This window comes from Biomphalaria glabrata, chromosome 2 (genome assembly GCF_947242115.1).
Source record: "Biomphalaria glabrata chromosome 2, xgBioGlab47.1, whole genome shotgun sequence".
NCBI lineage: Eukaryota > Metazoa > Mollusca > Gastropoda > Planorbidae > Biomphalaria > Biomphalaria glabrata.
The window spans coordinates 20,711,751-20,720,652 of NC_074712.1; the positions used below are offsets into that span (position 1 = coordinate 20,711,751).

Genomic DNA, 8,902 nt, shown 5'->3' on the forward strand with positions numbered 1-8,902 from the left:
TCACTAAAAATGTTACTCTATATCATACCAACCCTTAGCCCCACATGACACCACCCACTCACCCAGCCACTCAGACACAAGTCTGTTTACATCCAATGCAACTTTCCAGGACTAATGCTGTCTTGAAATCTCATTTAATTTAACGATCTGAATGTCACCGTTTTTTGAAGTTTTTCTTCTTTGTTTTATTGATTCCGCACCGACCTTTAAAATATAATTCAATCTCATATTTACGCAATCCGCCCAGAAGACGTGATATTGTGATCCACTGATGACATCAACAGTCAGGGGACATAATGCTGTTCTTTCATAACACTGTACATCGAAATTAAAAATGCTTGATTGTATGTGTAGTGTGTGTGCTGTGAGTTTATCGTATGTGTGTGAGTTTTGCTGGTGTGGGTAAAAAGGGTCTACAAAATTAAATAATGCATCCATATATAAAAAAAATGTGCTGGCTTACAAATTATAAATGGAACAAGGTCATCTTACAAAACAGTGGAAGTAATAGAGAAAATGTTTGGACATATCAAGATTGTGAAAGTGGAACAAATAGTGCAGAATTATAATACAACACTTGTAAACGTCTAGATTTGAAAGCTGTATTCAGATTGAAGCCAAATTCCCAACGAGACAATATTAGAAGTAGAGGAACCTAACCGGATGTTTCGATCCATATATTACAGCATGATTGCACATTGAGTGATTCAATTGAGTTCTATTTATAGTGATTGAAGGATTAATTTAATCTCTTATCAGTGATGTAACAGTCTCATTGCTCAGTAACTCAAATTAAAACATTCTGATCTTTGGGTTATTTTTATAAGAAGACCCAAGGTAACAAAATAATATAAATAATAACTAAAATTAATGAATAATCCTATCAGTATTTTGTGTCAATAATTCATTTATTTACTTCTAACCAGAAATTATTAATAGTTCGAATTTCTTATCATTTATTTGATATTTCTTACGCTTATTTTGTTTTGGTATTAACCTAATCTTATCTTATAAAATACCTCAGGCTGCTATGTCTTGAGCTCAATTTGTACGAATTTAAAAGATCTATTTTTAGATCACATTTCTATTTTATCAACCTACACACAAACATTATTTACACGTGAACATAATCAACAGAAGATGATATACAAACAAAAATATTTACAAACAAAAACTATTTTCACACAAAAACAATTTACGCACAACAAAAACTATTTAAACACTAGAAAAAAATCATTCTAGCAGCAGAAAACAATTGTTTCGTCATTGACATCTTGTTGATTTTTCTTACAGTCAAAGTTTTGTTTTTGTTGCTTTGTTTTTAATTTGAAAGTTAAACCGTTCCCGGCTATTCTCGCCACCTCCCCCCCCCCCCAAACTCCCAGCAGTCACAGGCTTGACAGTATTAGAGTTTGACATGACGAACAGGTTTGACATGAAGAACAGGTTTGACATAAAGAACAGGTTTGACATTGTGGAGCTGACCAGAGATTTGGTTGAACTCTTCATAGTGGAAGACTAACCTTTGTGAAACAATGCGTGGGTTGAATTGTACTTCTCCACAAAACAGAGAGGGAGGGAGAGAGAGAGAGAGAGAGAGAGAGAGAGGGAGTGAGGAAGGAACTAGAGAGAGAGAGAGAGAGAGAGAAGAAAGTCCAAGAAAAAGAAAGCAAAATAAAAGAAGTAAAAGAGTGAGAAAGAGATAGAAAGATAGAGACAGAGAGAGAGACAGAGAGAGAGAGAAAGTAAGAGAGAGAGAGCGAGTAAAAGAGATAAAGAGGGAACAAGTGAGAAAAATCGATGGTCAAATTATCGGAGAAAATAGAGGAAGTGAAGAGGGGGAGAGGGAGGAGGAAAAAGAGGCGGGGGCTGAAGGAGGCTACTGAAGACATTGCACTAGGAAGAAAAAAAAAAGGCTTAAAGCAAGCAAGAAAACAGAAAGACGCTGGACACTTGGCTTGTTAATGTCGCTGGACGTCAATGGAATAATTTGAAGTGTGGAATCAATTGAAGGAGGAGATAGAAAGCCAAAAACTTCAAATAAAACTCATTTAAATATTTGTCAGAGTAGATTGGCGAGGTTGGCTGTTGTTTAGACTTTGTTGTTTTTTATATAGATAATAGACACAGTTACAAAACAGCTGGTAAAATGAATTTAATAGTATAAAACAAAGTGATATCGTTTCATTTGTAAGGATGTGTAACAACAATCAGGGTTGTATTTAATACATTCTACAACATCAGGGTTGTATTTAATAAATTCTTCAACATCAGGGTTGTATTTATTACATTCCATTCTACAACATCAGGGTTGTATTTATTACATTCTACAACATCAGGGTTGTATTTATTACATCCTACAACATCAGGGTTGTATTTATTACATTCTACAACATCAGGGTTGTATTTATTACATCCTACAACATCAGGGTTGTATTTAATACATTCTACAACATCAGGGTTGTATTTATTACATCCTACAACATCAGGGTTGTATTTATTACATTCTACAACATCAGGGTTGTATTTATTACATTCTACAACATCAGGGTTGTATTTATTACATTCTACAACATCGGGGTTGTATTTATTACATTCTACAACATCAGGGTTGTATTTATTACATTCTACAACATTGGGGTTGTATTTATTACATTCTACAACATCAGGGTTGTATTGATTACATTCTACAACATCAGGGCTGTATTTATTACATTCTACAACATCAGGGTTGTATTTATTACATTCTACAACATCAGGGCTGTATTTATTACATTCTACAACAGGGTTTGCATGTACTACATACTACAACATAATATTGTATGTTACGAGCATATTTTGTCTGAGTGTTTGGTCTTATTGTTATGTATTATATATTTTCATAAATATTAAAGATATATTAGCTAAAGCATGTGTGATTTAACTTTGGCTTTGATTCTGTTTACTGTCCATATGCTTCAGACCTGGTTACATATAGGACACCAGAGCGATGTATTTATTCTATACATACAAATCCTCTACATGACACTGTATTGAATACAACATTATAGATCTAGTACACCATATTACAAGGTCCTCGGGGCTCGCAAAGACCTTCATTCAGGGAACAGAAGACGAGGCCGACAGAGAAAGTCTGGGAAGACAACATAAAAATGGACGGCCTTGCCAGTTAGGGAGATTCTGTCTCAGGCATTAGACAGGAATGGAGAAAGAATGTCACAAGATCTTGAGTGGTGTCCCAACGGTCCAACAGAATAAGGGATAGGGAGAAGATGAATACGGGAGGCGCGGTGGCTGAGCAGGGACCGGGGTTCGAATCCTGGTGAAGACTGGGATTTTTAATTTCGGGATCTTCGGGCGCCTCTGAGTCCATCCAGCTCTAATGGGTACCTGACATTAGTTATGGAAAAGTAAAGGCGATTGGTCGTTGTGCTGGCCACATGACACCCTAGTTAACCGTAGGCCACAGAAACCGATGACCTTTACATCATCTGCCCTATAGACCACAAGGTCTGAAAGGAGAACTTTTGAACTTTTTTTTTAGAGGGTGACTACTGTGTTAGGGTTAGTGTTCAGTTAGTTGAACTTAGTCTCGTGACCATACTTAAGAGTGCTGTGTCACGTGGTACTTCTATGTCAGTAGATCTCCCCAAAACAACCTGCAAGACCAGTATATGACAACGTCAACCAGAAAATGCTAATTGACACCAAGTCTCCCAGTTGGCAAGGGGGCACTATTCAAAAAGGACACACAACTCAGCATCTTCATAGAAGGATAACTCTTGCGAAATACACGGAATCTCCATGGTAACGCATTAATTTCCTCTGCTCTGTGTATTTCAGTGTGTGTGTATGTGGGTGGTTGTTAACTGTGTGTCTACTGGTTGAGATACGGGAATAATAATTAGGCCGATGAGGGGAGTATACGGTGGTGACAAATGAGAAAAACATGAAATGATAATGAGACAAAGATGAGGGTGTGGGAAGGGGGGGGGTGTTCTAAATCATTATTGAAGTAAAAGTGACGACAACAACAATGTTATCAAGATCTAAAGTAAGCGAGACTAACCCAGCTCTATTGTAGTACACAAGATCTAAAGTAAGCGAGACTAACACAGCTCTATTGTAGTACACAAGATCTAAAGTAAGCGAGACTAACACAGCTCTATTGTAGTACACAAGATCTTAAGTAAGCGAGACTAACCCAGCTCTATTGTAGTACACAAGATCTAAAGTAAGCGAGACTAACACAGCTCTATTGTAGTACACAAGATCTAAAGTAAGTGAGACTAACACAGCTCTTTTGTAGTACACAAGATCTAAAGTAAGTGAGACTAACCCAGCTCTATTGTAGTACACAAGATCTAAAGTAAGCGAGACTAACACAGCTCTATTGTAGTACACAAGATCTTAAGTAAGCGAGACTAACCCAGCTCTATTGTAGTACACAAGATCTAAAGTAAGCGAGACTAACACAGCTCTATTGTAGTACACAAGATCTAAAGTAAGTGAGACTAACCCAGCTCTATTGTAGTACTTAAGATCTAAAGTAAGCGAGACTAACACAGCTCTATTGTAGTACACAAGATCTAAAGTAAGTGAGACTAACACAGCTCTATTGTAGTACACAAGATCTAAAGTAAGCGAGACTAACACAGCTCTTTTGTAGTACTTAAGATCTAAAGTAAGTGAGACTAACACAGCTCTATTGTAGTACACAAGATCTAAAGTAAGTGAGACTAACCCAGCTCTATTGTAGTACACAAGATCTAAAGTAAGTGAGACTAACACACAAGATCTAAAGTAAGCTAGACTAACACAGCTCTTTTGTAGTACTTAAGATCTAAAGTAAGTGAGACTAACACAGCTCTTTTGTAGTACACAAGATCTAAAGTAAGTGAGACTAACACAGCTGTATTGTAGTACACAAGATCTAAAGTAAGCTAGACTAACACAGCTCTTTTGTAGTACTTAAGATCTAAAGTAAGTGAGACTAACCCAGCTCTATTGTAGTACACAAGATCTAAAGTAAGTGAGACTAACCCAGCTCTATTGTAGTACACAAGATCTAAAGTAAGCGAGACTAACACAGCTCTTTTGTAGTACTTAAGATCTAAAGTAAGTGAGACTAACCCAGCTCTATTGTAGTACACAAGATCTAAAGTAAGCGAGACTAACCCAGCTCTATTGTAGTACTCAAGATCTAAAGTAAGCGAGACTAACACAGCTCTATTGTAGTACACAAGATCTAAAGTAAGCCAGACTAACTCAGCTCTATTGTAGTACACAAGATCTAAAGTAAGCGAGACTAACCCAGTTCTATTGTAGTACTCAAGATCTAAAGTAAGCGAGACTAACCCAGCTCTATTGTAGTGCACTTAATTTTTTCTTGAAAAAAACAAAACACATTTCAAATACTCTAGTTTGTGAGTAAAAATTATGAGCCATTGGTATGAAACTAATCAGCCATTCAATAAAACAAATGAGTTAAAACTGCTGCAAAAGTTTTGCTGATCATTGAAAGTTGTTGCAGTGTTAAAAGGAGTCATTCTAATTCTAACAGCTAGGGTAAGTTTTTGTAGTGATGGGGAACACATAGATGTTGTATTACTGACTTGATAAGATAAGATTAAGATACATAATGTTTTTCTTTATAAATCACGGTAAACAATACACGATCTGAATCAATATTTGATAAATAAGATTATCTAGCTAAAATACGAATATTAAATATTAAATCAACAGGTGCTAACTGCAGGCGATGCAACTATTTACTGAGTAGATTCAGACACACAAGAATATCAGATTTTTAGTAAAAGTTTGTTTAAATCTTTCAGTATTATTCTGATGCTCGAAATCTAGAAGAAAATACAACTTTTAGCATGAACTCACTCTAAAGCACACATACTCCCTCTCCCTGAACACACACACAAACACAGTCTCTCTCTCCACGCACACAACTGCCTCGTTAAAATCTATGCTTGTTTATTTATCATTTTGTCAGAAAGTTTAAAAAACTGGACTCTGCTGACTTCAAAAAGAAAATAAAGAAGAAACAAAACGAAACATTGAACAGCAGCAGAAATGTCAAGCTGGTCATCCTGGCCAGATTTCAAGTCTGAGCAATATGCCAGATTGTACGTCAAAATTCAAATGTTGCTCGAGATTAATTCCAAATCAAAAGCAAAATCTATGCAATACAGCAGTGTTATTGTATAGGCCTGTGCCCGACAGTAAACTCTCAGTGAAATCTTGTGCAGAGGACTCTATTTTATTGAGTCTATTATGTATGGATCCATAACTCACAGTCGTCTATAATCTGTATCATAACCACTGTGTTTGTAACAGAACGAAAGGATCATTTGTGTCTGATAAGAAATCTAAAAATACAATAGAGAACAAACAACGGAACAAACTATTTCTCTTGTTTTATTGCAGAATCTAAATGAACTAAAACTCGGGACAAGCAAAAGCACCAACAGTGACCTTGACTTTATTGATCTATTTCTATGTCTCTCTCAATCTATTTTTAGTATTCCACGTGTTTCTCTAATCTCCTTTATACCGCTCCCATAGTTCTCCAGCTATACTTTCTCTATTATTGTATTTCTTAAGAAATGTAACCCGGATCTTGAAAATCAAAACCTGAATAGAGGAGATAACTGTGTTTATAATTAATCATGAACATCAACACAATAGTCATTGAAATAAATTTCTAATAATTGAGGTAAACCATTTATCGTCAAAAACTTTTGGCCAATACTTTAAACCATAGACTTATATATTATATCTAGACTGGAAACCGGAAACAAATTCTTATCCGCGATTGATCGATTCACAGACCTATATATAGAGAGAGATAGATTTTTATGTACGTAACTCTTTATCACGCTGTAAGGGGAGTCGCCACAATCAATCTTTTCTGTCTTAGAAAAGTAATGATCTTTAGTTTTCAAAGTTTAGAAATAATACAAAATCATTTCTCGGATTTTCTTTATAATGGGCTTTTATTAATCACAGAACCACATAATCACGCTAATATATGAAACAAAGCCATTTTCTGTTACTTTCCACTGAGATAATGTTTCAAAAATCCTACATCGAAATAATTCATGTCTGTTGATTTTAATCATCTTATGTACATTTAAATAGATTGGTTACCTAGATCTTTCTAGATTATGTATCTAAAATTTGCAAAATAATAATTATGAGACGAGAGTACTCTTTTTTTGATGTTCAAATACTAGATCTAGAGCATAGACATAAATAAATATCGACTGGCCGAAGGAAGTAACTTCGTGTAACTTGAAAACATGTATATCTATTGTTGTCGGATTTCCGAATTATGAAAAGTTGCATGATCTTCAGTCTTAGAGATAAAAAAACAACACTAGTGAAAATATTGTAATACTTATATAGGTTATGGCTGAAATAGATATGAATACTTAACTTTTATACTGCTCATAAATGCTGTATAATAAAGTACACAAAATTGCAAGTCACAAATTTTCGTTTCATAAAACTTTTTTATCGGCCAGTCTATATTTATTTATGTCTATGATCTAGATCTAAAAATTAAATTATATGTTACATAGGTTAGAGTTAGCGAAAAAAACAACTTCTTATAACTACTTTACAAAACAACGCCTTGTTTCAACTTTAAAAAAAATTTTCACGACATTTTTTGTAGTTTTAAACAACCCTCCATGTCCAGTCTAGATCTAGTAGCCTATATACTTATATACGTCTATGCTTTAAACATACAAATAACGTTACAAAATATATTTTGTTCTCTACTTTGTGACGAGTCTCCAGTCCTGTTTGCTTTTGATTTGAAACGCTAGGAGTTTAGGGCGGGTTTAGGTTTTTATAAATATTCAGATTTTGACCTAGTGCGTACCAGTGTCGTATTTAATTAAAGACAAAAACAAGTCTACGCCATTTCCCATTGCGACATATCTACGCCATTTCCCATTGCGACATAGTCACAAGACACTTTCTGTTCTATGACATGGAAATAATGTGGATGAAAACAACAACATAAACAAGAATAACAACCCCACATTGCAACTATTCCGCGCTCACCCGCACAACACTTCATCTCAATAAATATATCCATTGTTCATTCCTTTCAAATGTTTATTCCTGACGTACGTGCTACGTGAAAGAAAATCTCACCTGTACATACACTTGTCAGCCATTGAAAACAGCCCACCTATAAATCACACATATCAACACTAGAATATCAAACGTAGAGATAGAAAAAAAAATCTTTCAAGAATCTGAACAGTTTCACTTAATGGACACTGACCCTGTCAATTGTCTGCTCACTTGTCTCCTGACGTGTCTCGTTATGTCCAACCACATTGTCCTCCCAGCGCTTGCTGTTCCTTGACCTCCATCGTGAACATCAAATATTTTCTCTTCGCGCCCACCTTTCGTCCCAGATCTAAATTTAGAAACACTTGTTAGAGGTGATGAAGTTTTGTGTCTGTTACAGAAATCTTTCATTGGTCATTTGATCTAATAGATCAGAGAAATAATCGTTTGGTCATTGATCTAATAGATTTTTAGTAGCTGCTTCAGAGGAGGCCTTAGAAGTGCGGGGGCCCTGTGCGAGTGTCATTAAAAAAGTTAAGTAGCGAATCCGCTACCGATGATCCGGTATGTAGCGAGGTATTACTGTAGCCCTAGATTAAATGAAACATGTACACAGTATTTGTAAAAACATTTCCAGACCATGTTTATAAAACATTTCAAGACCATGTTTATAAAACATTTCCAGACCATGTTTATGATACTCTCAGTCGTGAGCGTAGCCGGGGGGGGGGGGTTAAAAATGACTTTAGTGACTGGTTTTTTGCTTTGATTTTGTTTATTTTAGGTAAGATTTTAATGCTAA

The 8,902-nt window shown here is 35.5% G+C and overlaps 1 protein-coding gene across 1 annotated transcript in view; it reads right to left on the reverse strand.

Annotated features, from left to right (window-relative positions):
* Positions 1-8,201, reverse strand: part of LOC106070319 (protein Tob1-like) — a 50,526-nt gene extending 42,325 nt beyond the window's left edge. Inside the window, exon 1 of the mRNA XM_013230193.2 lies at positions 8,179-8,201. The gene's annotated coding sequence lies outside the window, so the exon portion shown is untranslated. The remainder of the gene's footprint in view (positions 1-8,178) is intronic.
* Positions 8,202-8,902: the final 701 nt, after the last annotated feature.